The following is a 27,341-nucleotide window of genomic DNA, read 5'->3' as shown; positions in this document are numbered from 1 at the left end:
GGCCGCAGGCAAGTTGACTCCGAATGGAGGCACTTTTCCCCAAGAAGCCAAACTCAAGAGCCCACTTGGCATATGTCATTTTGTAGGGCGCGTTTGGGCCTCCGATGGCAGCCAGGTTTGGAGGAGGGGGCAGCTTTGGTCTGGGAGAAATCCTCGTCCTTATGGAATTTTTGTAGGCAAAAGCCCAGGACGGGCTGCAGGCAAGTTGACTCCGAATGGAGGCACTTTTCCCCAAGAAGCCAAACTCAAGAGCCCACTTGGCAGATGTCATTTTGTAGGGCGCGTTTGGGCCTCTGATGGCAGCCAGGTTTGGAGGAGGGGGCAGCTTTGGTCTGGGAGAAATCCTCGTCCTTATGGAATTTTTGTAGGCAAAAGCCCTGGACGGGCTGCAGGCAAGTTAGGCATGTTGGCTTTGAAAGGAGGCACTTTTCCCCAAGAAGCCAAACTCAAGAACCCACAATGCAGATGTCATTTTGTAGGGCGCGTTTGGGCCTCCGATGGCAGCCAGGTTTGGAGGAGGGGGCAGCTTTGGTCTGGGAGAAATCCTCGTCCTTATGGAATTTTTGTAGGCAAAAGCCCTGCATGGGCCGCAGGCAAGTTGACTCCGAAAGGAGGCACTTTTCCCCAAGAAGCCAAACTCAAGAGCCCACTTGGCAGATGTCATTTTGTAGGGCGCGTTTGGGCCTCTGATGGCAGCCAGGTTAGGAGGAGGGGGCAGCTTTGGTCTGGGAGAAATCCTCGTCCTTATGGAATTTTTGTAGGCAAAAGCCCTGGACGGGCTGCAGGCAAGTTAGGCATGTTGGCTTTGAAAGGAGGCACTTTTCCCCAAGAAGCCAAACTCAAGAACCCACAATGCAGATGTCATTTTGTAGGGCGCGTTTGGGCCTCCGATGGCAGCCAGGTTTGGAGGAGGGGGCAGCTTTGGTCTGGGAGAAATCCTCGTCCTTATGGATTTTTTGTAGGCAAAAGCCCAGGACGGGCCGCAGGCAAGTTGACTCCGAATGGAGGCACTTTTCCCCAAGAAGCCAAACTCAAGAGCCCACTTGGCAGGTGTCATTTTGTAGGGCGCGTTTGGGCCTCTGATGGCAGCCAGGTTTGGAGGAGGGGGCAGCTTTGGTCTGGGAGAAATCCTCGTCCTTATGGAATTTTTGTAGGCAAAAGCCCTGCATGGGCCGCAGGCAAGTTGACTCCGAATGGAGGCACTTTTCCCCAAGAAGCCAAACTCAAGAGCCCACTTGGCATATGTCATTTTGTAGGGCGCGTTTGGGCCTCCGATGGCAGCCAGGTTTGGAGGAGGGGGCAGCTTTGGTCTGGGAGAAATCCTCGTCCTTATGGAATTTTTGTAGGCAAAAGCCCAGGACGGGCTGCAGGCAAGTTAGGCATGTTGGCTTTGAAAGGAGGCACTTTTCCCCAAGAAGCCAAACTCAAGAACCCACAATGCAGATGTCATTTTGTAGGGCGCGTTTGGGCCTCCGATGGCAGCCAGGTTTGGAGGAGGGGGCAGCTTTGGTCTGGGAGAAATCCTCGTCCTTATGGAATTTTTGTAGGCAAAAGCCCTGCATGGGCCGCAGGCAAGTTGACTCCGAATGGAGGCACTTTTCCCCAAGAAGCCAAACTCAAGAGCCCACTTGGCATATGTCATTTTGTAGGGCGCGTTTGGGCCTCCGATGGCAGCCAGGTTTGGAGGAGGGGGCAGCTTTGGTCTGGGAGAAATCCTCGTCCTTATGGAATTTTTGTAGGCAAAAGCCCAGGACGGGCTGCAGGCAAGTTGACTCCGAATGGAGGCACTTTTCCCCAAGAAGCCAAACTCAAGAGCCCACTTGGCAGATGTCATTTTGTAGGGCGCGTTTGGGCCTCTGATGGCAGCCAGGTTTGGAGGAGGGGGCAGCTTTGGTCTGGGAGAAATCCTCGTCCTTATGGAATTTTTGTAGGCAAAAGCCCTGGACGGGCTGCAGGCAAGTTAGGCATGTTGGCTTTGAAAGGAGGCACTTTTCCCCAAGAAGCCAAACTCAAGAACCCACAATGCAGATGTCATTTTGTAGGGCGCGTTTGGGCCTCCGATGGCAGCCAGGTTTGGAGGAGGGGGCAGCTTTGGTCTGGGAGAAATCCTCGTCCTTATGGAATTTTTGTAGGCAAAAGCCCTGCATGGGCCGCAGGCAAGTTGACTCCGAAAGGAGGCACTTTTCCCCAAGAAGCCAAACTCAAGAGCCCACTTGGCAGATGTCATTTTGTAGGGCGCGTTTGGGCCTCTGATGGCAGCCAGGTTAGGAGGAGGGGGCAGCTTTGGTCTGGGAGAAATCCTCGTCCTTATGGAATTTTTGTAGGCAAAAGCCCTGGACGGGCTGCAGGCAAGTTAGGCATGTTGGCTTTGAAAGGAGGCACTTTTCCCCAAGAAGCCAAACTCAAGAACCCACAATGCAGATGTCATTTTGTAGGGCGCGTTTGGGCCTCCGATGGCAGCCAGGTTTGGAGGAGGGGGCAGCTTTGGTCTGGGAGAAATCCTCGTCCTTATGGATTTTTTGTAGGCAAAAGCCCAGGACGGGCCGCAGGCAAGTTGACTCCGAATGGAGGCACTTTTCCCCAAGAAGCCAAACTCAAGAGCCCACTTGGCAGGTGTCATTTTGTAGGGCGCGTTTGGGCCTCTGATGGCAGCCAGGTTTGGAGGAGGGGGCAGCTTTGGTCTGGGAGAAATCCTCGTCCTTATGGAATTTTTGTAGGCAAAAGCCCTGCATGGGCCGCAGGCAAGTTGACTCCGAAAGGAGGCACTTTTCCCCAAGAAGCCAAACTCAAGAGCCCACTTGGCATATGTCATTTTGTAGGGCGCGTTTGGGCCTCTGATGGCAGCCAGGTTTGGAGGAGGGGGCAGCTTTGGTCTGGGAGAAATCCTCGTCCTTATGGAATTTTTGTAGGCAAAAGCCCAGGACGGGCCGCAGGCAAGTTGACTCCGAATGGAGGCACTTTTCCCCAAGAAGCCAAACTCAAGAGCCCACTTGGCAGGTGTCATTTTGTAGGGCGCGTTTGGGCCTCCGATGGCAGCCAGGTTTGGAGGAGGGGGCAGCTTTGGTCTGGGAGAAATCCTCGTCCTTATGGAATTTTTGTAGGCAAAAGCCCTGGACGGGCTGCAGGCAAGTTAGGCATGTTGGCTTTGAAAGGAGGCACTTTTCCCCAAGAAGCCAAACTCAAGAACCCACAATGCAGATGTCATTTTGTAGGGCGCGTTTGGGCCTCCGATGGCAGCCAGGTTTGGAGGAGGGGGCAGCTTTGGTCTGGGAGAAATCCTCGTCCTTATGGAATTTTTGTAGGCAAAAGCCCAGGACGGGCTGCAGGCAAGTTGACTCCGAATGGAGGCACTTTTCCCCAAGAAGCCAAACTCAAGAGCCCACTTGGCAGGTGTCATTTTGTAGGGCGCGTTTGGGCCTCTGATGGCAGCCAGGTTTGGAGGAGGGGGCAGCTTTGGTCTGGGAGAAATCCTCGTCCTTATGGAATTTTTGTAGGCAAAAACCCAGGACGGGCTGCAGGCAAGTTAGGCATGTTGGCTTTGAAAGGAGGCACTTTTCCCCAAGAAGCCAAACTCAAGAACCCACAATGCAGATGTCATTTTGTAGGGCGCGTTTGGGCCTCCGATGGCAGCCAGGTTTGGAGGAGGGGGCAGCTTTGGTCTGGGAGAAATCCTCATCCTTATGGAATTTTTGTAGGCAAAAGCCCAGGACGGGCCGCAGGCAAGTTGACTCCGAATGGAGGCACTTTTCCCCAAGAAGCCAAACTCAAGAACCCACTTGGCAGGTGTCATTTTATAGGGCGCGTTTGGGCCTCTGATGGCAGCCAGGTTTGGAGGAGGGGGCAGCTTTGGTCTGGGAGAAATCCTCGTCCTTATGGAATTTTTGTAGGCAAAAGCCCAGGACGGGCTGCAGGCAAGTTGACTCCGAAAGGAGGCACTTTTCCCCAAGAAGCCAAACTCAAGAGCCCACTTGGCAGATGTCATTTTTTAGGGCGCGTTTGTGCCTCTGATGGCAGCCAGGTTAGGAGGAGGGGGCAGCTTTGGTCTGGGAGAAATCCTCGTCCTTATGGAATTTTTGTAGGCAAAAGCCCTGGACGGGCTGCAGGCAAGTTAGGCATGTTGGCTTTGAAAGGAGGCACTTTTCCCCAAGAAGCCAAACTCAAGAACCCACAATGCAGATGTCATTTTGTAGGGCGCGCTTGGGCCTCCGATGGCAGCCAGGTTTGGAGGAGGGGGCAGCTTTGGTCTGGGAGAAATCCTCGTCCTTATGGAATTTTTGTAGGCAAAAGCCCTGCATGGGCCGCAGACAAGTTGACTCAGAAAGGAGGCACTTTTCCCCAAGAAGCCAAACTCAAGAGCCCACTTGGCAGATGTCCTTTTGTAGGGCGCGTTTGGGCCTCCGATGGCAGCCAGGTTTGGAGGAGGGGGCAGCTTTGGTCTGGGAGAAATCCTCGTCCTTATGGAATTTTTGTAGGCAAAAGCCCAGGACGGGCTGCAGGCAAGTTGACTCCGAATGGAGGCACTTTTCCCCAAGAAGCCAAACTCAAGAGCCCACTTGGCAGGTGTCATTTTGTAGGGCGCGTTTGGGCCTCTGATGGCAGCCAGGTTTGGAGGAGGGGGCAGCTTTGGTCTGGGAGAAATCCTCGTCCTTATGGAATTTTTGTAGGCAAAAGCCCAGGACGGGCTGCAGGCAAGTTAGGCATGTTGGCTTTGAAAGGAGGCACTTTTCCCCAAGAAGCCAAACTCAAGAACCCACAATGCAGATGTCATTTTGTAGGGCGCGTTTGGGCCTCCGATGGCAGCCAGGTTTGGAGGAGGGGGCAGCTTTGGTCTGGGAGAAATCCTCGTCCTTATGGAATTTTTGTAGGCAAAAGCCCAGGACGGGCCGCAGGCAAGTTGACTCCGAAAGGAGGCACTTTTCCCCAAGAAGCCAAACTCAAGAGCCCACTTGGCAGGTGTCATTTTGTAGGGCGCGTTTGGGCCTCTGATGGCAGCCAGGTTTGGAGGAGGGGGCAGCTTTGGTCTGGGAGAAATCCTCGTCCTTATGGAATTTTTGTAGGCAAAAGCCCTGCATGGGCCGCAGGCAAGTTGACTCCGAAAGGAGGCACTTTTCCCCAAGAAGCCAAACTCAAGAGCCCACTTGGCATATGTCATTTTGTAGGGCGCGTTTGGGCCTCCGATGGCAGCCAGGTTTGGAGGAGGGGGCAGCTTTGGTCTGGGAGAAATCCTCGTCCTTATGGAATTTTTGTAGGCAAAAGCCCAGGACGGGCTGCAGGCAAGTTGACTCCGAATGGAGGCACTTTTCCCCAAGAAGCCAAACTCAAGAGCCCACTTGGCAGATGTCATTTTGTAGGGCGCGTTTGGGCCTCTGATGGCAGCCAGGTTTGGAGGAGGGGGCAGCTTTGGTCTGGGAGAAATCCTCGTCCTTATGGAATTTTTGTAGGCAAAAGCCCTGCATGGGCCGCAGGCAAGTTGACTCCGAATGGAGGCACTTTTCCCCAAGAAGCCAAACTCAAGAGCCCACTTGGCATATGTCATTTTGTAGGGCGCGTTTGGGCCTCCGATGGCAGCCAGGTTTGGAGGAGGGGGCAGCTTTGGTCTGGGAGAAATCCTCGTCCTTATGGAATTTTTGTAGGCAAAAGCCCAGGACGGGCTGCAGGCAAGTTGACTCCGAATGGAGGCACTTTTCCCCAAGAAGCCAAACTCAAGAGCCCACTTGGCAGGTGTCATTTTGTAGGGCGCGTTTGGGCCTCTGATGGCAGCCAGGTTTGGAGGAGGGGGCAGCTTTGGTCTGGGAGAAATCCTCGTCCTTATGGAATTTTTGTAGGCAAAAGCCCAGGACGGGCTGCAGGCAAGTTAGGCATGTTGGCTTTGAAAGGAGGCACTTTTCCCCAAGAAGCCAAACTCAAGAACCCACCATGCAGATGTCATTTTGTAGGGCGCGTTTGGGCCTCCGATGGCAGCCAGGTTTGGAGGAGGGGGCAGCTTTGGTCTGGGAGAAATCCTCGTCCTTATGGAATTTTTGTAGGCAAAAGCCCAGGACGGGCCGCAGGCAAGTTGACTCCGAAAGGAGGCACTTTTCCCCAAGAAGCCAAACTCAAGAGCCCACTTGGCAGGTGTCATTTTGTAGGGCGCGTTTGGGCCTCTGATGGCAGCCAGGTTTGGAGGAGGGGGCAGCTTTGGTCTGGGAGAAATCCTCGTCCTTATGGAATTTTTGTAGGCAAAAGCCCTGCATGGGCCGCAGGCAAGTTGACTCCGAAAGGAGGCACTTTTCCCGAAGAAGCCAAACTCAAGAGCCCACTTGGCATATGTCATTTTGTAGGGCGCGTTTGGGCCTCCGATGGCAGCCAGGTTTGGAGGAGGGGGCAGCTTTGGTCTGGGAGAAATCCTCGTCCTTATGGAATTTTTGTAGGCAAAAGCCAAGGACGGGCTGCAGGCAAGTTGACTCCGAATGGAGGCACTTTTCCCCAAGAAGCCAAACTCAAGAGCCCACTTGGCAGATGTCATTTTGTAGGGCGCGTTTGGGCCTCTGATGGCAGCCAGGTTTGGAGGAGGGGGCAGCTTTGGTCTGGGAGAAATCCTCGTCCTTATGGAATTTTTGTAGGCAAAAGCCCTGCATGGGCCGCAGGCAAGTTGACTCCGAATGGAGGCACTTTTCCCCAAGAAGCCAAACTCAAGAGCCCACTTGGCATATGTCATTTTGTAGGGCGCGTTTGGGCCTCCGATGGCAGCCAGGTTTGGAGGAGGGGGCAGCTTTGGTCTGGGAGAAATCCTCGTCCTTATGGAATTTTTGTAGGCAAAAGCCCAGGACGGGCTGCAGGCAAGTTGACTCCGAATGGAGGCACTTTTCCCCAAGAAGCCAAACTCAAGAGCCCACTTGGCAGATGTCATTTTGTAGGGCGCGTTTGGGCCTCTGATGGCAGCCAGGTTTGGAGGAGGGGGCAGCTTTGGTCTGGGAGAAATCCTCGTCCTTATGGAATTTTTGTAGGCAAAAGCCCTGGACGGGCTGCAGGCAAGTTAGGCATGTTGGCTTTGAAAGGAGGCACTTTTCCCCAAGAAGCCAAACTCAAGAACCCACAATGCAGATGTCATTTTGTAGGGCGCGTTTGGGCCTCCGATGGCAGCCAGGTTTGGAGGAGGGGGCAGCTTTGGTCTGGGAGAAATCCTCGTCCTTATGGAATTTTTGTAGGCAAAAGCCCTGCATGGGCCGCAGGCAAGTTGACTCCGAAAGGAGGCACTTTTCCCCAAGAAGCCAAACTCAAGAGCCCACTTGGCAGATGTCATTTTGTAGGGCGCGTTTGGGCCTCTGATGGCAGCCAGGTTAGGAGGAGGGGGCAGCTTTGGTCTGGGAGAAATCCTCGTCCTTATGGAATTTTTGTAGGCAAAAGCCCTGGACGGGCTGCAGGCAAGTTAGGCATGTTGGCTTTGAAAGGAGGCACTTTTCCCCAAGAAGCCAAACTCAAGAACCCACAATGCAGATGTCATTTTGTAGGGCGCGTTTGGGCCTCCGATGGCAGCCAGGTTTGGAGGAGGGGGCAGCTTTGGTCTGGGAGAAATCCTCGTCCTTATGGAATTTTTGTAGGCAAAAGCCCAGGACGGGCCGCAGGCAAGTTGACTCCGAATGGAGGCACTTTTCCCCAAGAAGCCAAACTCAAGAGCCCACTTGGCAGGTGTCATTTTGTAGGGCGCGTTTGGGCCTCTGATGGCAGCCAGGTTTGGAGGAGGGGGCAGCTTTGGTCTGGGAGAAATCCTCGTCCTTATGGAATTTTTGTAGGCAAAAGCCCTGCATGGGCCGCAGGCAAGTTGACTCCGAAAGGAGGCACTTTTCCCCAAGAAGCCAAACTCAAGAGCCCACTTGGCATATGTCATTTTGTAGGGCGCGTTTGGGCCTCCGATGGCAGCCAGGTTTGGAGGAGGGGGCAGCTTTGGTCTGGGAGAAATCCTCGTCCTTATGGAATTTTTGTAGGCAAAAGCCCAGGACGGGCCGCAGGCAAGTTGACTCCGAATGGAGGCACTTTTCCCCAAGAAGCCAAACTCAAGAGCCCACTTGGCAGGTGTCATTTTGTAGGGCGCGTTTGGGCCTCCGATGGCAGCCAGGTTTGGAGGAGGGGGCAGCTTTGGTCTGGGAGAAATCCTCGTCCTTATGGAATTTTTGTAGGCAAAAGCCCTGGACGGGCTGCAGGCAAGTTAGGCATGTTGGCTTTGAAAGGAGGCACTTTTCCCCAAGAAGCCAAACTCAAGAACCCACAATGCAGATGTCATTTTGTAGGGCGCGTTTGGGCCTCCGATGGCAGCCAGGTTTGGAGGAGGGGGCAGCTTTGGTCTGGGAGAAATCCTCGTCCTTATGGAATTTTTGTAGGCAAAAGCCCAGGACGGGCTGCAGGCAAGTTGACTCCGAATGGAGGCACTTTTCCCCAAGAAGCCAAACTCAAGAGCCCACTTGGCAGATGTCATTTTGTAGGGCGCGTTTGGGCCTCTGATGGCAGCCAGGTTTGGAGGAGGGGGCAGCTTTGGTCTGGGAGAAATCCTCGTCCTTATGGAATTTTTGTAGGCAAAAGCCCTGGACGGGCTGCAGGCAAGTTAGGCATGTTGGCTTTGAAAGGAGGCACTTTTCCCCAAGAAGCCAAACTCAAGAACCCACAATGCAGATGTCATTTTGTAGGGCGCGTTTGGGCCTCCGATGGCAGCCAGGTTTGGAGGAGGGGGCAGCTTTGGTCTGGGAGAAATCCTCGTCCTTATGGAATTTTTGTAGGCAAAAGCCCTGCATGGGCCGCAGGCAAGTTGACTCCGAAAGGAGGCACTTTTCCCCAAGAAGCCAAACTCAAGAGCCCACTTGGCAGATGTCATTTTGTAGGGCGCGTTTGGGCCTCTGATGGCAGCCAGGTTAGGAGGAGGGGGCAGCTTTGGTCTGGGAGAAATCCTCGTCCTTATGGAATTTTTGTAGGCAAAAGCCCTGGACGGGCTGCAGGCAAGTTAGGCATGTTGGCTTTGAAAGGAGGCACTTTTCCCCAAGAAGCCAAACTCAAGAACCCACAATGCAGATGTCATTTTGTAGGGCGCGTTTGGGCCTCCGATGGCAGCCAGGTTTGGAGGAGGGGGCAGCTTTGGTCTGGGAGAAATCCTCGTCCTTATGGATTTTTTGTAGGCAAAAGCCCAGGACGGGCCGCAGGCAAGTTGACTCCGAATGGAGGCACTTTTCCCCAAGAAGCCAAACTCAAGAGCCCACTTGGCAGGTGTCATTTTGTAGGGCGCGTTTGGGCCTCTGATGGCAGCCAGGTTTGGAGGAGGGGGCAGCTTTGGTCTGGGAGAAATCCTCGTCCTTATGGAATTTTTGTAGGCAAAAGCCCTGGACGGGCTGCAGGCAAGTTAGGCATGTTGGCTTTGAAAGGAGGCACTTTTCCCCAAGAAGCCAAACTCAAGAACCCACAATGCAGATGTCATTTTGTAGGGCGCGCTTGGGCCTCCGATGGCAGCCAGGTTTGGAGGAGGGGGCAGCTTTGGTCTGGGAGAAATCCTCGTCCTTATGGAATTTTTGTAGGCAAAAGCCCTGCATGGGCCGCAGACAAGTTGACTCAGAAAGGAGGCACTTTTCCCCAAGAAGCCAAACTCAAGAGCCCACTTGGCATATGTCATTTTGTAGGGCGCGTTTGGGCCTCCGATGGCAGCCAGGTTTGGAGGAGGGGGCAGCTTTGGTCTGGGAGAAATCCTCGTCCTTATGGAATTTTTGTAGGCAAAAGCCCAGGACGGGCTGCAGGCAAGTTGACTCCGAATGGAGGCACTTTTCCCCAAGAAGCCAAACTCAAGAGCCCACTTGGCAGGTGTCATTTTGTAGGGCGCGTTTGGGCCTCTGATGGCAGCCAGGTTTGGAGGAGGGGGCAGCTTTGGTCTGGGAGAAATCCTCGTCCTTATGGAATTTTTGTAGGCAAAAGCCCAGGACGGGCTGCAGGCAAGTTAGGCATGTTGGCTTTGAAAGGAGGCACTTTTCCCCAAGAAGCCAAACTCAAGAACCCACAATGCAGATGTCATTTTGTAGGGCGCGTTTGGGCCTCCGATGGCAGCCAGGTTTGGAGGAGGGGGCAGCTTTGGTCTGGGAGAAATCCTCGTCCTTATGGAATTTTTGTAGGCAAAAGCCCAGGACGGGCCGCAGGCAAGTTGACTCCGAAAGGAGGCACTTTTCCCCAAGAAGCCAAACTCAAGAGCCCACTTGGCAGGTGTCATTTTGTAGGGCGCGTTTGGGCCTCTGATGGCAGCCAGGTTTGGAGGAGGGGGCAGCTTTGGTCTGGGAGAAATCCTCGTCCTTATGGAATTTTTGTAGGCAAAAGCCCTGCATGGGCCGCAGGCAAGTTGACTCCGAAAGGAGGCACTTTTCCCCAAGAAGCCAAACTCAAGAGCCCACTTGGCATATGTCATTTTGTAGGGCGCGTTTGGGCCTCCGATGGCAGCCAGGTTTGGAGGAGGGGGCAGCTTTGGTCTGGGAGAAATCCTCGTCCTTATGGAATTTTTGTAGGCAAAAGCCAAGGACGGGCTGCAGGCAAGTTGACTCCGAATGGAGGCACTTTTCCCCAAGAAGCCAAACTCAAGAGCCCACTTGGCAGATGTCATTTTGTAGGGCGCGTTTGGGCCTCTGATGGCAGCCAGGTTTGGAGGAGGGGGCAGCTTTGGTCTGGGAGAAATCCTCGTCCTTATGGAATTTTTGTAGGCAAAAGCCCTGCATGGGCCGCAGGCAAGTTGACTCCGAATGGAGGCACTTTTCCCCAAGAAGCCAAACTCAAGAGCCCACTTGGCATATGTCATTTTGTAGGGCGCGTTTGGGCCTCCGATGGCAGCCAGGTTTGGAGGAGGGGGCAGCTTTGGTCTGGGAGAAATCCTCGTCCTTATGGAATTTTTGTAGGCAAAAGCCCAGGACGGGCTGCAGGCAAGTTGACTCCGAATGGAGGCACTTTTCCCCAAGAAGCCAAACTCAAGAGCCCACTTGGCAGGTGTCATTTTGTAGGGCGCGTTTGGGCCTCTGATGGCAGCCAGGTTTGGAGGAGGGGGCAGCTTTGGTCTGGGAGAAATCCTCGTCCTTATGGAATTTTTGTAGGCAAAAGCCCAGGACGGGCTGCAGGCAAGTTAGGCATGTTGGCTTTGAAAGGAGGCACTTTTCCCCAAGAAGCCAAACTCAAGAACCCACCATGCAGATGTCATTTTGTAGGGCGCGTTTGGGCCTCCGATGGCAGCCAGGTTTGGAGGAGGGGGCAGCTTTGGTCTGGGAGAAATCCTCGTCCTTATGGAATTTTTGTAGGCAAAAGCCCAGGACGGGCCGCAGGCAAGTTGACTCCGAAAGGAGGCACTTTTCCCCAAGAAGCCAAACTCAAGAGCCCACTTGGCAGGTGTCATTTTGTAGGGCGCGTTTGGGCCTCTGATGGCAGCCAGGTTTGGAGGAGGGGGCAGCTTTGGTCTGGGAGAAATCCTCGTCCTTATGGAATTTTTGTAGGCAAAAGCCCTGCATGGGCCGCAGGCAAGTTGACTCCGAAAGGAGGCACTTTTCCCCAAGAAGCCAAACTCAAGAGCCCACTTGGCATATGTCATTTTGTAGGGCGCGTTTGGGCCTCCGATGGCAGCCAGGTTTGGAGGAGGGGGCAGCTTTGGTCTGGGAGAAATCCTCGTCCTTATGGAATTTTTGTAGGCAAAAGCCAAGGACGGGCTGCAGGCAAGTTGACTCCGAATGGAGGCACTTTTCCCCAAGAAGCCAAACTCAAGAGCCCACTTGGCAGATGTCATTTTGTAGGGCGCGTTTGGGCCTCTGATGGCAGCCAGGTTTGGAGGAGGGGGCAGCTTTGGTCTGGGAGAAATCCTCGTCCTTATGGAATTTTTGTAGGCAAAAGCCCTGCATGGGCCGCAGGCAAGTTGACTCCGAATGGAGGCACTTTTCCCCAAGAAGCCAAACTCAAGAGCCCACTTGGCATATGTCATTTTGTAGGGCGCGTTTGGGCCTCCGATGGCAGCCAGGTTTGGAGGAGGGGGCAGCTTTGGTCTGGGAGAAATCCTCGTCCTTATGGAATTTTTGTAGGCAAAAGCCCAGGACGGGCTGCAGGCAAGTTGACTCCGAATGGAGGCACTTTTCCCCAAGAAGCCAAACTCAAGAGCCCACTTGGCAGATGTCATTTTGTAGGGCGCGTTTGGGCCTCTGATGGCAGCCAGGTTTGGAGGAGGGGGCAGCTTTGGTCTGGGAGAAATCCTCGTCCTTATGGAATTTTTGTAGGCAAAAGCCCTGGACGGGCTGCAGGCAAGTTAGGCATGTTGGCTTTGAAAGGAGGCACTTTTCCCCAAGAAGCCAAACTCAAGAACCCACAATGCAGATGTCATTTTGTAGGGCGCGTTTGGGCCTCCGATGGCAGCCAGGTTTGGAGGAGGGGGCAGCTTTGGTCTGGGAGAAATCCTCGTCCTTATGGAATTTTTGTAGGCAAAAGCCCTGCATGGGCCGCAGGCAAGTTGACTCCGAAAGGAGGCACTTTTCCCCAAGAAGCCAAACTCAAGAGCCCACTTGGCAGATGTCATTTTGTAGGGCGCGTTTGGGCCTCTGATGGCAGCCAGGTTAGGAGGAGGGGGCAGCTTTGGTCTGGGAGAAATCCTCGTCCTTATGGAATTTTTGTAGGCAAAAGCCCTGGACGGGCTGCAGGCAAGTTAGGCATGTTGGCTTTGAAAGGAGGCACTTTTCCCCAAGAAGCCAAACTCAAGAACCCACAATGCAGATGTCATTTTGTAGGGCGCGTTTGGGCCTCCGATGGCAGCCAGGTTTGGAGGAGGGGGCAGCTTTGGTCTGGGAGAAATCCTCGTCCTTATGGAATTTTTGTAGGCAAAAGCCCAGGACGGGCCGCAGGCAAGTTGACTCCGAATGGAGGCACTTTTCCCCAAGAAGCCAAACTCAAGAGCCCACTTGGCAGGTGTCATTTTGTAGGGCGCGTTTGGGCCTCTGATGGCAGCCAGGTTTGGAGGAGGGGGCAGCTTTGGTCTGGGAGAAATCCTCGTCCTTATGGAATTTTTGTAGGCAAAAGCCCTGCATGGGCCGCAGGCAAGTTGACTCCGAAAGGAGGCACTTTTCCCCAAGAAGCCAAACTCAAGAGCCCACTTGGCATATGTCATTTTGTAGGGCGCGTTTGGGCCTCCGATGGCAGCCAGGTTTGGAGGAGGGGGCAGCTTTGGTCTGGGAGAAATCCTCGTCCTTATGGAATTTTTGTAGGCAAAAGCCCAGGACGGGCTGCAGGCAAGTTGACTCCGAATGGAGGCACTTTTCCCCAAGAAGCCAAACTCAAGAGCCCACTTGGCAGATGTCATTTTGTAGGGCGCGTTTGGGCCTCTGATGGCAGCCAGGTTTGGAGGAGGGGGCAGCTTTGGTCTGGGAGAAATCCTCGTCCTTATGGAATTTTTGTAGGCAAAAGCCCTGGACGGGCTGCAGGCAAGTTAGGCATGTTGGCTTTGAAAGGAGGCACTTTTCCCCAAGAAGCCAAACTCAAGAACCCACAATGCAGATGTCATTTTGTAGGGCGCGTTTGGGCCTCCGATGGCAGCCAGGTTTGGAGGAGGGGGCAGCTTTGGTCTGGGAGAAATCCTCGTCCTTATGGAATTTTTGTAGGCAAAAGCCCTGCATGGGCCGCAGGCAAGTTGACTCCGAAAGGAGGCACTTTTCCCCAAGAAGCCAAACTCAAGAGCCCACTTGGCAGATGTCATTTTGTAGGGCGCGTTTGGGCCTCTGATGGCAGCCAGGTTAGGAGGAGGGGGCAGCTTTGGTCTGGGAGAAATCCTCGTCCTTATGGAATTTTTGTAGGCAAAAGCCCTGGACGGGCTGCAGGCAAGTTAGGCATGTTGGCTTTGAAAGGAGGCACTTTTCCCCAAGAAGCCAAACTCAAGAACCCACAATGCAGATGTCATTTTGTAGGGCGCGTTTGGGCCTCCGATGGCAGCCAGGTTTGGAGGAGGGGGCAGCTTTGGTCTGGGAGAAATCCTCGTCCTTATGGAATTTTTGTAGGCAAAAGCCCAGGACGGGCCGCAGGCAAGTTGACTCCGAATGGAGGCACTTTTCCCCAAGAAGCCAAACTCAAGAGCCCACTTGGCAGGTGTCATTTTGTAGGGCGCGTTTGGGCCTCTGATGGCAGCCAGGTTTGGAGGAGGGGGCAGCTTTGGTCTGGGAGAAATCCTCGTCCTTATGGAATTTTTGTAGGCAAAAGCCCTGCATGGGCCGCAGGCAAGTTGACTCCGAAAGGAGGCACTTTTCCCCAAGAAGCCAAACTCAAGAGCCCACTTGGCATATGTCATTTTGTAGGGCGCGTTTGGGCCTCCGATGGCAGCCAGGTTTGGAGGAGGGGGCAGCTTTGGTCTGGGAGAAATCCTCGTCCTTATGGAATTTTTGTAGGCAAAAGCCCAGGACGGGCCGCAGGCAAGTTGACTCCGAATGGAGGCACTTTTCCCCAAGAAGCCAAACTCAAGAGCCCACTTGGCAGGTGTCATTTTGTAGGGCGCGTTTGGGCCTCCGATGGCAGCCAGGTTTGGAGGAGGGGGCAGCTTTGGTCTGGGAGAAATCCTCGTCCTTATGGAATTTTTGTAGGCAAAAGCCCTGGACGGGCTGCAGGCAAGTTAGGCATGTTGGCTTTGAAAGGAGGCACTTTTCCCCAAGAAGCCAAACTCAAGAACCCACAATGCAGATGTCATTTTGTAGGGCGCGTTTGGGCCTCCGATGGCAGCCAGGTTTGGAGGAGGGGGCAGCTTTGGTCTGGGAGAAATCCTCGTCCTTATGGAATTTTTGTAGGCAAAAGCCCAGGACGGGCTGCAGGCAAGTTGACTCCGAATGGAGGCACTTTTCCCCAAGAAGCCAAACTCAAGAGCCCACTTGGCAGATGTCATTTTGTAGGGCGCGTTTGGGCCTCTGATGGCAGCCAGGTTTGGAGGAGGGGGCAGCTTTGGTCTGGGAGAAATCCTCGTCCTTATGGAATTTTTGTAGGCAAAAGCCCTGGACGGGCTGCAGGCAAGTTAGGCATGTTGGCTTTGAAAGGAGGCACTTTTCCCCAAGAAGCCAAACTCAAGAACCCACAATGCAGATGTCATTTTGTAGGGCGCGTTTGGGCCTCCGATGGCAGCCAGGTTTGGAGGAGGGGGCAGCTTTGGTCTGGGAGAAATCCTCGTCCTTATGGAATTTTTGTAGGCAAAAGCCCTGCATGGGCCGCAGGCAAGTTGACTCCGAAAGGAGGCACTTTTCCCCAAGAAGCCAAACTCAAGAGCCCACTTGGCAGATGTCATTTTGTAGGGCGCGTTTGGGCCTCTGATGGCAGCCAGGTTAGGAGGAGGGGGCAGCTTTGGTCTGGGAGAAATCCTCGTCCTTATGGAATTTTTGTAGGCAAAAGCCCTGGACGGGCTGCAGGCAAGTTAGGCATGTTGGCTTTGAAAGGAGGCACTTTTCCCCAAGAAGCCAAACTCAAGAACCCACAATGCAGATGTCATTTTGTAGGGCGCGTTTGGGCCTCCGATGGCAGCCAGGTTTGGAGGAGGGGGCAGCTTTGGTCTGGGAGAAATCCTCGTCCTTATGGATTTTTTGTAGGCAAAAGCCCAGGACGGGCCGCAGGCAAGTTGACTCCGAATGGAGGCACTTTTCCCCAAGAAGCCAAACTCAAGAGCCCACTTGGCAGGTGTCATTTTGTAGGGCGCGTTTGGGCCTCTGATGGCAGCCAGGTTTGGAGGAGGGGGCAGCTTTGGTCTGGGAGAAATCCTCGTCCTTATGGAATTTTTGTAGGCAAAAGCCCTGCATGGGCCGCAGGCAAGTTGACTCCGAAAGGAGGCACTTTTCCCCAAGAAGCCAAACTCAAGAGCCCACTTGGCATATGTCATTTTGTAGGGCGCGTTTGGGCCTCTGATGGCAGCCAGGTTTGGAGGAGGGGGCAGCTTTGGTCTGGGAGAAATCCTCGTCCTTATGGAATTTTTGTAGGCAAAAGCCCAGGACGGGCCGCAGGCAAGTTGACTCCGAATGGAGGCACTTTTCCCCAAGAAGCCAAACTCAAGAGCCCACTTGGCAGGTGTCATTTTGTAGGGCGCGTTTGGGCCTCCGATGGCAGCCAGGTTTGGAGGAGGGGGCAGCTTTGGTCTGGGAGAAATCCTCGTCCTTATGGAATTTTTGTAGGCAAAAGCCCTGGACGGGCTGCAGGCAAGTTAGGCATGTTGGCTTTGAAAGGAGGCACTTTTCCCCAAGAAGCCAAACTCAAGAACCCACAATGCAGATGTCATTTTGTAGGGCGCGTTTGGGCCTCCGATGGCAGCCAGGTTTGGAGGAGGGGGCAGCTTTGGTCTGGGAGAAATCCTCGTCCTTATGGAATTTTTGTAGGCAAAAGCCCAGGACGGGCTGCAGGCAAGTTGACTCCGAATGGAGGCACTTTTCCCCAAGAAGCCAAACTCAAGAGCCCACTTGGCAGGTGTCATTTTGTAGGGCGCGTTTGGGCCTCTGATGGCAGCCAGGTTTGGAGGAGGGGGCAGCTTTGGTCTGGGAGAAATCCTCGTCCTTATGGAATTTTTGTAGGCAAAAACCCAGGACGGGCTGCAGGCAAGTTAGGCATGTTGGCTTTGAAAGGAGGCACTTTTCCCCAAGAAGCCAAACTCAAGAACCCACAATGCAGATGTCATTTTGTAGGGCGCGTTTGGGCCTCCGATGGCAGCCAGGTTTGGAGGAGGGGGCAGCTTTGGTCTGGGAGAAATCCTCGTCCTTATGGAATTTTTGTAGGCAAAAGCCCAGGACGGGCCGCAGGCAAGTTGACTCCGAATGGAGGCACTTTTCCCCAAGAAGCCAAACTCAAGAACCCACTTGGCAGGTGTCATTTTATAGGGCGCGTTTGGGCCTCTGATGGCAGCCAGGTTTGGAGGAGGGGGCAGCTTTGGTCTGGGAGAAATCCTCGTCCTTATGGAATTTTTGTAGGCAAAAGCCCAGGACGGGCTGCAGGCAAGTTGACTCCGAAAGGAGGCACTTTTCCCCAAGAAGCCAAACTCAAGAGCCCACTTGGCAGATGTCATTTTTTAGGGCGCGTTTGGGCCTCTGATGGCAGCCAGGTTAGGAGGAGGGGGCAGCTTTGGTCTGGGAGAAATCCTCGTCCTTATGGAATTTTTGTAGGCAAAAGCCCTGGACGGGCTGCAGGCAAGTTAGGCATGTTGGCTTTGAAAGGAGGCACTTTTCCCCAAGAAGCCAAACTCAAGAACCCACAATGCAGATGTCATTTTGTAGGGCGCGCTTGGGCCTCCGATGGCAGCCAGGTTTGGAGGAGGGGGCAGCTTTGGTCTGGGAGAAATCCTCGTCCTTATGGAATTTTTGTAGGCAAAAGCCCTGCATGGGCCGCAGACAAGTTGACTCAGAAAGGAGGCACTTTTCCCCAAGAAGCCAAACTCAAGAGCCCACTTGGCATATGTCATTTTGTAGGGCGCGTTTGGGCCTCCGATGGCAGCCAGGTTTGGAGGAGGGGGCAGCTTTGGTCTGGGAGAAATCCTCGTCCTTATGGAATTTTTGTAGGCAAAAGCCCAGGACGGGCTGCAGGCAAGTTGACTCCGAATGGAGGCACTTTTCCCCAAGAAGCCAAACTCAAGAGCCCACTTGGCAGGTGTCATTTTGTAGGGCGCGTTTGGGCCTCTGATGGCAGCCAGGTTTGGAGGAGGGGGCAGCTTTGGTCTGGGAGAAATCCTCGTCCTTATGGAATTTTTGTAGGCAAAAGCCCAGGACGGGCTGCAGGCAAGTTAGGCATGTTGGCTTTGAAAGGAGGCACTTTTCCCCAAGAAGCCAAACTCAAGAACCCACAATGCAGATGTCATTTTGTAGGGCGCGTTTGGGCCTCCGATGGCAGCCAGGTTTGGAGGAGGGGGCAGCTTTGGTCTGGGAGAAATCCTCGTCCTTATGGAATTTTTGTAGGCAAAAGCCCAGGACGGGCCGCAGGCAAGTTGACTCCGAATGGAGGCACTTTTCCCCAAGAAGCCAAACTCAAGAGCCCACTTGGCAGGTGTCATTTTGTAGGGCGCGTTTGGGCCTCTGATGGCAGCCAGGTTTGGAGGAGGGGGCAGCTTTGGTCTGGGAGAAATCCTCGTCCTTATGGAATTTTTGTAGGCAAAAGCCCTGCATGGGCCGCAGGCAAGTTGACTCCGAAAGGAGGCACTTTTCCCCAAGAAGCCAAACTCAAGAGCCCACTTGGCATATGTCATTTTGTAGGGCGCGTTTGGGCCTCCGATGGCAGCCAGGTTTGGAGGAGGGGGCAGCTTTGGTCTGGGAGAAATCCTCGTCCTTATGGAATTTTTGTAGGCAAAAGCCAAGGACGGGCTGCAGGCAAGTTGACTCCGAATGGAGGCACTTTTCCCCAAGAAGCCAAACTCAAGAGCCCACTTGGCAGATGTCATTTTGTAGGGCGCGTTTGGGCCTCTGATGGCAGCCAGGTTTGGAGGAGGGGGCAGCTTTGGTCTGGGAGAAATCCTCGTCCTTATGGAATTTTTGTAGGCAAAAGCCCTGCATGGGCCGCAGGCAAGTTGACTCCGAATGGAGGCACTTTTCCCCAAGAAGCCAAACTCAAGAGCCCACTTGGCATATGTCATTTTGTAGGGCGCGTTTGGGCCTCCGATGGCAGCCAGGTTTGGAGGAGGGGGCAGCTTTGGTCTGGGAGAAATCCTCGTCCTTATGGAATTTTTGTAGGCAAAAGCCCTGGACGGGCTGCAGGCAAGTTGACTCCGAATGGAGGCACTTTTCCCCAAGAAGCCAAACTCAAGAGCCCACTTGGCAGGTGTCATTTTGTAGGGCGCGTTTGGGCCTCTGATGGCAGCCAGGTTTGGAGGAGGGGGCAGCTTTGGTCTGGGAGAAATCCTCGTCCTTATGGAATTTTTGTAGGCAAAAGCCCAGGACGGGCTGCAGGCAAGTTAGGCATGTTGGCTTTGAAAGGAGGCACTTTTCCCCAAGAAGCCAAACTCAAGAACCCACAATGCAGATGTCATTTTCTAGGGCGCGTTTGGGCCTCCGATGGCAGCCAGGTTTGGAGGAGGGGGCAGCTTTGGTCTGGGAGAAATCCTCGTCCTTATGGAATTTTTGTAGGCAAAAGCCCAGGACGGGCCGCAGGCAAGTTGACTCCGAAAGGAGGCACTTTTCCCCAAGAAGCCAAACTCAAGAGCCCACTTGGCAGGTGTCATTTTGTAGGGCGCGTTTGGGCCTCTGATGGCAGCCAGGTTTGGAGGAGGGGGCAGCTTTGGTCTGGGAGAAATCCTCGTCCTTATGGAATTTTTGTAGGCAAAAGCCCTGCATGGGCCGCAGGCAAGTTGACTCCGAAAGGAGGCACTTTTCCCCAAGAAGCCAAACTCAAGAGCCCACTTGGCATATGTCATTTTGTAGGGCGCGTTTGGGCCTCCGATGGCAGCCAGGTTTGGAGGAGGGGGCAGCTTTGGTCTGGGAGAAATCCTCGTCCTTATGGAATTTTTGTAGGCAAAAGCCAAGGACGGGCTGCAGGCAAGTTGACTCCGAATGGAGGCACTTTTCCCCAAGAAGCCAAACTCAAGAGCCCACTTGGCAGATGTCATTTTGTAGGGCGCGTTTGGGCCTCTGATGGCAGCCAGGTTTGGAGGAGGGGGCAGCTTTGGTCTGGGAGAAATCCTCGTCCTTATGGAATTTTTGTAGGCAAAAGCCCTGCATGGGCCGCAGGCAAGTTGACTCCGAAAGGAGGCACTTTTCCCCAAGAAGCCAAACTCAAGAGCCCACTTGGCATATGTCATTTTGTAGGGCGCGTTTGGGCCTCCGATGGCAGCCAGGTTTGGAGGAGGGGGCAGCTTTGGTCTGGGAGAAATCCTCGTCCTTATGGAATTTTTGTAGGCAAAAGCCCAGGACGGGCTGCAGGCAAGTTGACTCCGAATGGAGGCACTTTTCCCCAAGAAGCCAAACTCAAGAGCCCACTTGGCAGGTGTCATTTTGTAGGGCGCGTTTGGGCCTCCGATGGCAGCCAGGTTTGGAGGAGGGGGCAGCTTTGGTCTGGGAGAAATCCTCGTCCTTATGGAATTTTTGTAGGCAAAAGCCCTGGACGGGCTGCAGGCAAGTTAGGCATGTTGGCTTTGAAAGGAGGCACTTTTCCCCAAGAAGCCAAACTCAAGAACCCACAATGCAGATGTCATTTTGTAGGGCGCGTTTGGGCCTCCGATGGCAGCCAGGTTTGGAGGAGGGGGCAGCTTTGGTCTGGGAGAAATCCTCGTCCTTATGGAATTTTTGTAGGCAAAAGCCCTGCATGGGCCGCAGGCAAGTTGACTCCGAAAGGAGGCACTTTTCCCCAAGAAGCCAAACTCAAGAGCCCACTTGGCAGGTGTCATTTTGTAGGGCGCGTTTGGGCCTCTGATGGCAGCCAGGTTAGGAGGAGGGGGCAGCTTTGGTCTGGGAGAAATCCTCGTCCTTATGGAATTTTTGTAGGCAAAAGCCCTGGACGGGCTGCAGGCAAGTTAGGCATGTTGGCTTTGAAAGGAGGCACTTTTCCCCAAGAAGCCAAACTCAAGAACCCACAATGCAGATGTCATTTTGTAGGGCGCGTTTGGGCCTCCGATGGCAGCCAGGTTTGGAGGAGGGGGCAGCTTTGGTCTGGGAGAAATCCTCGTCCTTATGGAATTTTTGTAGGCAAAAGCCCAGGACGGGCCGCAGGCAAGTTGACTCCGAATGGAGGCACTTTTCCCCAAGAAGCCAAACTCAAGAGCCCACTTGGCAGGTGTCATTTTGTAGGGCGCGTTTGGGCCTCTGATGGCAGCCAGGTTTGGAGGAGGGGGCAGCTTTGGTCTGGGAGAAATCCTCGTCCTTATGGAATTTTTGTAGGCAAAAGCCCAGGACGGGCCGCAGGCAAGTTGACTCCGAATGGAGGCACTTTTCCCCAAGAAGCCAAACTCAAGAGCCCACTTGGCATATGTCATTTTATAGGGCGCGTTTGGGCCTCCGATGGCAGCCAGGTTTGGAGGAGGGGGCAGCTTTGGTCTGGGAGAAATCCTCGTCCTTATGGAATTTTTGTAGGCAAAAGCCCAGGACGGGCTGCAGGCAAGTTGACTCCGAATGGAGGCACTTTTCCCCAAGAAGCCAAACTCAAGAGCCCACTTGGCAGATGTCATTTTGTAGGGCGCGTTTGGGCCTCTGATGGCAGCCAGGTTTGGAGGAGGGGGCAGCTTTGGTCTGGGAGAAATCCTCGTCCTTATGGAATTTTTGTAGGCAAAAGCCCTGGACGGGCTGCAGGCAAGTTAGGCATGTTGGCTTTGAAAGGAGGCACTTTTCCCCAAGAAGCCAAACTCAAGAACCCACAATGCAGATGTCATTTTGTAGGGCGCGTTTGGGCCTCCGATGGCAGCCAGGTTTGGAGGAGGGGGCAGCTTTGGTCTGGGAGAAATCCTCGTCCTTATGGAATTTTTGTAGGCAAAAGCCCTGCATGGGCCGCAGGCAAGTTGACTCCGAAAGGAGGCACTTTTCCCCAAGAAGCCAAACTCAAGAGCCCACTTGGCAGGTGTCATTTTGTAGGGCGCGTTTGGGCCTCTGATGGCAGCCAGGTTAGGAGGAGGGGGCAGCTTTGGTCTGGGAGAAATCCTCGTCCTTATGGAATTTTTGTAGGCAAAAGCCCTGGACGGGCTGCAGGCAAGTTAGGCATGTTGGCTTTGAAAGGAGGCACTTTTCCCCAAGAAGCCAAACTCAAGAACCCACAATGCAGATGTCATTTTGTAGGGCGCGTTTGGGCCTCCGATGGCAGCCAGGTTTGGAGGAGGGGGCAGCTTTGGTCTGGGAGAAATCCTCGTCCTTATGGAATTTTTGTAGGCAAAAGCCCAGGACGGGCCGCAGGCAAGTTGACTCCGAATGGAGGCACTTTTCCCCAAGAAGCCAAACTCAAGAGCCCACTTGGCAGGTGTCATTTTGTAGGGCGCGTTTGGGCCTCTGATGGCAGCCAGGTTTGGAGGAGGGGGCAGCTTTGGTCTGGGAGAAATCCTCGTCCTTATGGAATTTTTGTAGGCAAAAGCCCTGCATGGGCCGCAGGCAAGTTGACTCCGAAAGGAGGCACTTTTCCCCAAGAAGCCAAACTCAAGAGCCCACTTGGCATATGTCATTTTGTAGGGCGCGTTTGGGCCTCCGATGGCAGCCAGGTTTGGAGGAGGGGGCAGCTTTGGTCTGGGAGAAATCCTCGTCCTTATGGAATTTTTGTAGGCAAAAGCCCAGGACGGGCCGCAGGCAAGTTGACTCCGAATGGAGGCACTTTTCCCCAAGAAGCCAAACTCAAGAGCCCACTTGGCAGGTGTCATTTTGTAGGGCGCGTTTGGGCCTCCGATGGCAGCCAGGTTTGGAGGAGGGGGCAGCTTTGGTCTGGGAGAAATCCTCGTCCTTATGGAATTTTTGTAGGCAAAAGCCCTGCACGGGCTGCAGGCAAGTTAGGCATGTTGGCTTTGAAAGGAGGCACTTTTCCCCAAGAAGCCAAACTCAAGAACCCACAATGCAGATGTCATTTTGTAGGGCGCGTTTGGGCCTCCGATGGCAGCCAGGTTTGGAGGAGGGGGCAGCTTTGGTCTGGGAGAAATCCTCGTCCTTATGGAATTTTTGTAGGCAAAAGCCCAGGACGGGCTGCAGGCAAGTTGACTCCGAATGGAGGCACTTTTCCCCAAGAAGCCAAACTCAAGAGCCCACTTGGCAGGTGTCATTTTGTAGGGCGCGTTTGGGCCTCTGATGGCAGCCAGGTTTGGAGGAGGGGGCAGCTTTGGTCTGGGAGAAATCCTCGTCCTTATGGAATTTTTGTAGGCAAAAACCCAGGACCGGCTGCAGGCAAGTTAGGCATGTTGGCTTTGAAAGGAGGCACTTTTCCCCAAGAAGCCAAACTCAAGAACCCACAATGCAGATGTCATTTTGTAGGGCGCGTTTGGGCCTCCGATGGCAGCCAGGTTTGGAGGAGGGGGCAGCTTTGGTCTGGGAGAAATCCTCATCCTTATGGAATTTTTGTAGGCAAAAGCCCAGGACGGGCCGCAGGCAAGTTGACTCCGAAAGGAGGCACTTTTCCCCAAGAAGCCAAACTCAAGAACCCACTTGGCAGGTGTCATTTTATAGGGCGCGTTTGGGCCTCTGATGGCAGCCAGGTTTGGAGGAGGGGGCAGCTTTGGTCTGGGAGAAATCCTCGTCCTTATGGAATTTTTGTAGGCAAAAGCCCAGGACGGGCTGCAGGCAAGTTGACTCTGAAAGGAGGCACTTTTCCCCAAGAAGCCAAACTCAAGAGCCCACTTGGCAGATGTCATTTTTTAGGGCGCGTTTGGGCCTCTGATGGCAGCCAGGTTAGGAGGAGGGGGCAGCTTTGGTCTGGGAGAAATCCTCGTCCTTATGGAATTTTTGTAGGCAAAAGCCCTGGACGGGCTGCAGGCAAGTTAGGCATGTTGGCTTTGAAAGGAGGCACTTTTCCCCAAGAAGCCAAACTCAAGAACCCACAATGCAGATGTCATTTTGTAGGGCGCGCTTGGGCCTCCGATGGCAGCCAGGTTTGGAGGAGGGGGCAGCTTTGGTCTGGGAGAAATCCTCGTCCTTATGGAATTTTTGTAGGCAAAAGCCCTGCATGGGCCGCAGACAAGTTGACTCAGAAAGGAGGCACTTTTCCCCAAGAAGCCAAACTCAAGAGCCCACTTGGCATATGTCATTTTGTAGGGCGCGTTTGGGCCTCCGATGGCAGCCAGGTTTGGAGGAGGGGGCAGCTTTGGTCTGGGAGAAATCCTCGTCCTTATGGAATTTTTGTAGGCAAAAGCCCAGGACGGGCTGCAGGCAAGTTGACTCCGAATGGAGGCACTTTTCCCCAAGAAGCCAAACTCAAGAGCCCACTTGGCAGGTGTCATTTTGTAGGGCGCGTTTGGGCCTCTGATGGCAGCCAGGTTTGGAGGAGGGGGCAGCTTTGGTCTGGGAGAAATCCTCGTCCTTATGGAATTTTTGTAGGCAAAAGCCCAGGACGGGCTGCAGGCAAGTTAGGCATGTTGGCTTTGAAAGGAGGCACTTTTCCCCAAGAAGCCAAACTCAAGAACCCACAATGCAGATGTCATTTTGTAGGGCGCGTTTGGGCCTCCGATGGCAGCCAGGTTTGGAGGAGGGGGCAGCTTTGGTCTGGGAGAAATCCTCGTCCTTATGGAATTTTTGTAGGCAAAAGCCCAGGACGGGCCGCAGGCAAGTTGACTCCGAAAGGAGGCACTTTTCCCCAAGAAGCCAAACTCAAGAGCCCACTTGGCAGGTGTCATTTTGTAGGGCGCGTTTGGGCCTCTGATGGCAGCCAGGTTTGGAGGAGGGGGCAGCTTTGGTCTGGGAGAAATCCTCGTCCTTATGGAATTTTTGTAGGCAAAAGCCCTGCATGGGCCGCAGGCAAGTTGACTCCGAAAGGAGGCACTTTTCCCCAAGAAGCCAAACTCAAGAGCCCACTTGGCATATGTCATTTTGTAGGGCGCGTTTGGGCCTCCGATGGCAGCCAGGTTTGGAGGAGGGGGCAGCTTTGGTCTGGGAGAAATCCTCGTCCTTATGGAATTTTTGTAGGCAAAAGCCCAGGACGGGCTGCAGGCAAGTTGACTCCGAATGGAGGCACTTTTCCCCAAGAAGCCAAACTCAAGAGCCCACTTGGCAGATGTCATTTTGTAGGGCGCGTTTGGGCCTCCGATGGCAGCCAGGTTTGGAGGAGGGGGCAGCTTTGGTCTGGGAGAAATCCTCGTCCTTATGGAATTTTTGTAGGCAAAAGCCCTGCATGGGCCGCAGGCAAGTTGACTCCGAATGGAGGCACTTTTCCCCAAGAAGCCAAACTCAAGAGCCCACTTGGCATATGTCATTTTGTAGGGCGCGTTTGGGCCTCCGATGGCAGCCAGGTTTGGAGGAGGGGGCAGCTTTGGTCTGGGAGAAATCCTCGTCCTTATGGAATTTTTGTAGGCAAAAGCCCAGGACGGGACGCAGGCAAGTTGACTCCGAATGGAGGCACTTTTCCCCAAGAAGCCAAACTCAAGAGACCACTTGGCAGGTGTCATTTTGTAGGGCGCGTTTGGGCCTCTGATGGCAGCCAGGTTTGGAGGAGGGGGCAGCTTTGGTCTGGGAGAAATCCTCGTCCTTATGGAATTTTTGTAGGCAAAAGCCCTGCATGGGCCGCAGGCAAGTTGACTCCGAAAGGAGGCACTTTTCCCCAAGAAGCCAAACTCAAGAGCCCACTTGGCAGGTGTCATTTTGTAGGGCGCGTTTGGGCCTCCGATGGCAGCCAGGTTTGGAGGAGTGGGCAGCTTTGGTCTGGGAGAAATCCTCGTCCTTATGGAATTTTTGTAGGCAAAAGCCCAGGACGGGCCGCAGGCAAGTTGACTCCGAATGGAGGCACTTTTCCCCAAGAAGCCAAACTCAAGAGCCCACTTGGCAGGTGTCATTTTGTAGGGCGCGTTTGGGCCTCTGATGGCAGCCAGGTTAGGAGGAGGGGGCAGCTTTGGTCTGGGACAAATCCTCGTCCTTATGGAATTTTTGTAGGCAAAAGCCCTGCATGGGCCGCAGGCAAGTTGACTCCGAAAGGAGGCACTTTTCCCCAAGAAGCCAAACTCAAGAGCCCACAATGCAGATGTCATTTTGTAGGGCGCGTTTGGGCCTCCGATGGCAGCCACGTTTGGAGGAGGGGGCAGCTTTGGTCTGGGAGAAATCCTCGTCCTTATGGAATTTTTGTAGGCAAAAGCCCAGGACGGGCTGCAGGCAAGTTGACTCCGAATGGAGGCACTTTTCCCCAAGAAGCCAAACTCAAGAGCCCACTTGGCAGGTGTCATTTTGTAGGGCGCGTTTGGGCCTCTGATGGCAGCCAGGTTAGGAGGAGGGGGCAGCTTTGGTCTGGGAGAAATCCTCGTCCTTATGGAATTTTTGTAGGCTAAAGCCCTGGACGGGCTGCAGGCAAGTTAGGCATGTTGGCTTTGAAAGGAGGCACTTTTCCCCAAGAAGCCAAACTCAAGAACCCACAATGCAGATGTCATTTTGTAGGGCGCGTTTGGGTCTCTGATGGCAGCCAGGTTTGGAGGAGGGGGCAGCTTTGGTCTGGGAGAAATCCTCGTCCTTATGGAATTTTTGTAGGCAAAAGCCCAGGATGGGCCGCAGGCAAGTTGACTCCGAAAGGAGGCACTTTTCCCCAAGAAGCCAAACTCAAGAGCCCACTTGGCATATGTCATTTTGTAGGGCGCGTTTGGGCCTCTGATGGCAGCCAGGTTAGGAGGAGGGGGCAGCTTTGGTCTGGGAGAAATCCTCGTCCTTATGGAATTTTTGTAGGCAAAAGCCCTGGACGGGCTGCAGGCAAGTTAGGCATGTTGGCTTTGAAAGGAGGCACTTTTCCCCAAGAAGCCAAACTCAAGAACCCACAATGCAGATGTCATTTTCTAGGGCGCGTTTGGGCCTCCGATGGCAGCCAGGTTTGGAGGAGGGGGCAGCTTTGGTCTGGGAGAAATCCTCGTCCTTATGGAATTTTTGTAGGCAAAAGCCCAGGACGGGCCGCAGGCAAGTTGACTCCGAATGGAGGCACTTTTCCCCAAGAAGCCAAACTCAAGAGCCCACTTGGCAGGTGTCATTTTGTAGGGCGCGTTTGGGCCTCTGATGGCAGCCAGGTTTGGAGGAGGGGGCAGCTTTGGTCTGGGAGAAATCCTCGTCCTTATGGAATTTTTGTAGGCAAAAGCCCTGCATGGGCCGCAGGCAAGTTGACTCCGAAAGGAGGCACTTTTCCCCAAGAAGCCAAACTCAAGAGCCCACTTGGCAGATGTCATTTTGTAGGGCGCGTTTGGGCCTCCGATGGCAGCCAGGTTTGGAGGAGGGGGCAGCTTTGGTCTGGGAGAAATCCTCGTCCTTATGGAATTTTTGTAGGCAAAAGCCCAGGACGGGCTGCAGGCAAGTTGACTCCGAAAGGAGGCACTTTTCCCCAAGAAGCCAAACTCAAGAGCCCACTTGGCAGATGTCATTTTGTAGGGCGCGTTTGGGCCTCTGATTGCAGCCAGGTTTGGAGGAGGGGGCAGCTTTGGTCTGGGAGAAATCCTCGTCCTTATGGAATTTTTGTAGGCAAAAGCCCAGGACGGGCTGCAGGCAAGTTAGGCATGTTGGCTTTGAAAGGAGGCACTTTTCCCCAAGAAGCCAAACTCAAGAACCCACAATGCAGATGTCATTTTGTAGGGCGCGTTTGGGCCTCCGATGGCAGCCAGGTTTGGAGGAGGGGGCAGCTTTGGTCTGGGAGAAATCCTCGTCCTTATGGAATTTTTGTAGGCAAAAGCCCAGGACGGGCCGCAGGCTAGTTGACTCCGAATGGAGGCACTTTTCCCCAAGAAGCCAAACTCAAGAGCCCACTTGGCAGGTGTCATTTTGTAGGGCGCG

Source organism: Cinclus cinclus, chromosome 34 (assembly GCF_963662255.1).
Source record: "Cinclus cinclus chromosome 34, bCinCin1.1, whole genome shotgun sequence".
In the NCBI taxonomy this organism is placed as follows: Eukaryota; Metazoa; Chordata; class Aves; order Passeriformes; family Cinclidae; genus Cinclus; species Cinclus cinclus.
This window is presented reverse-complemented; position numbering follows the sequence as displayed.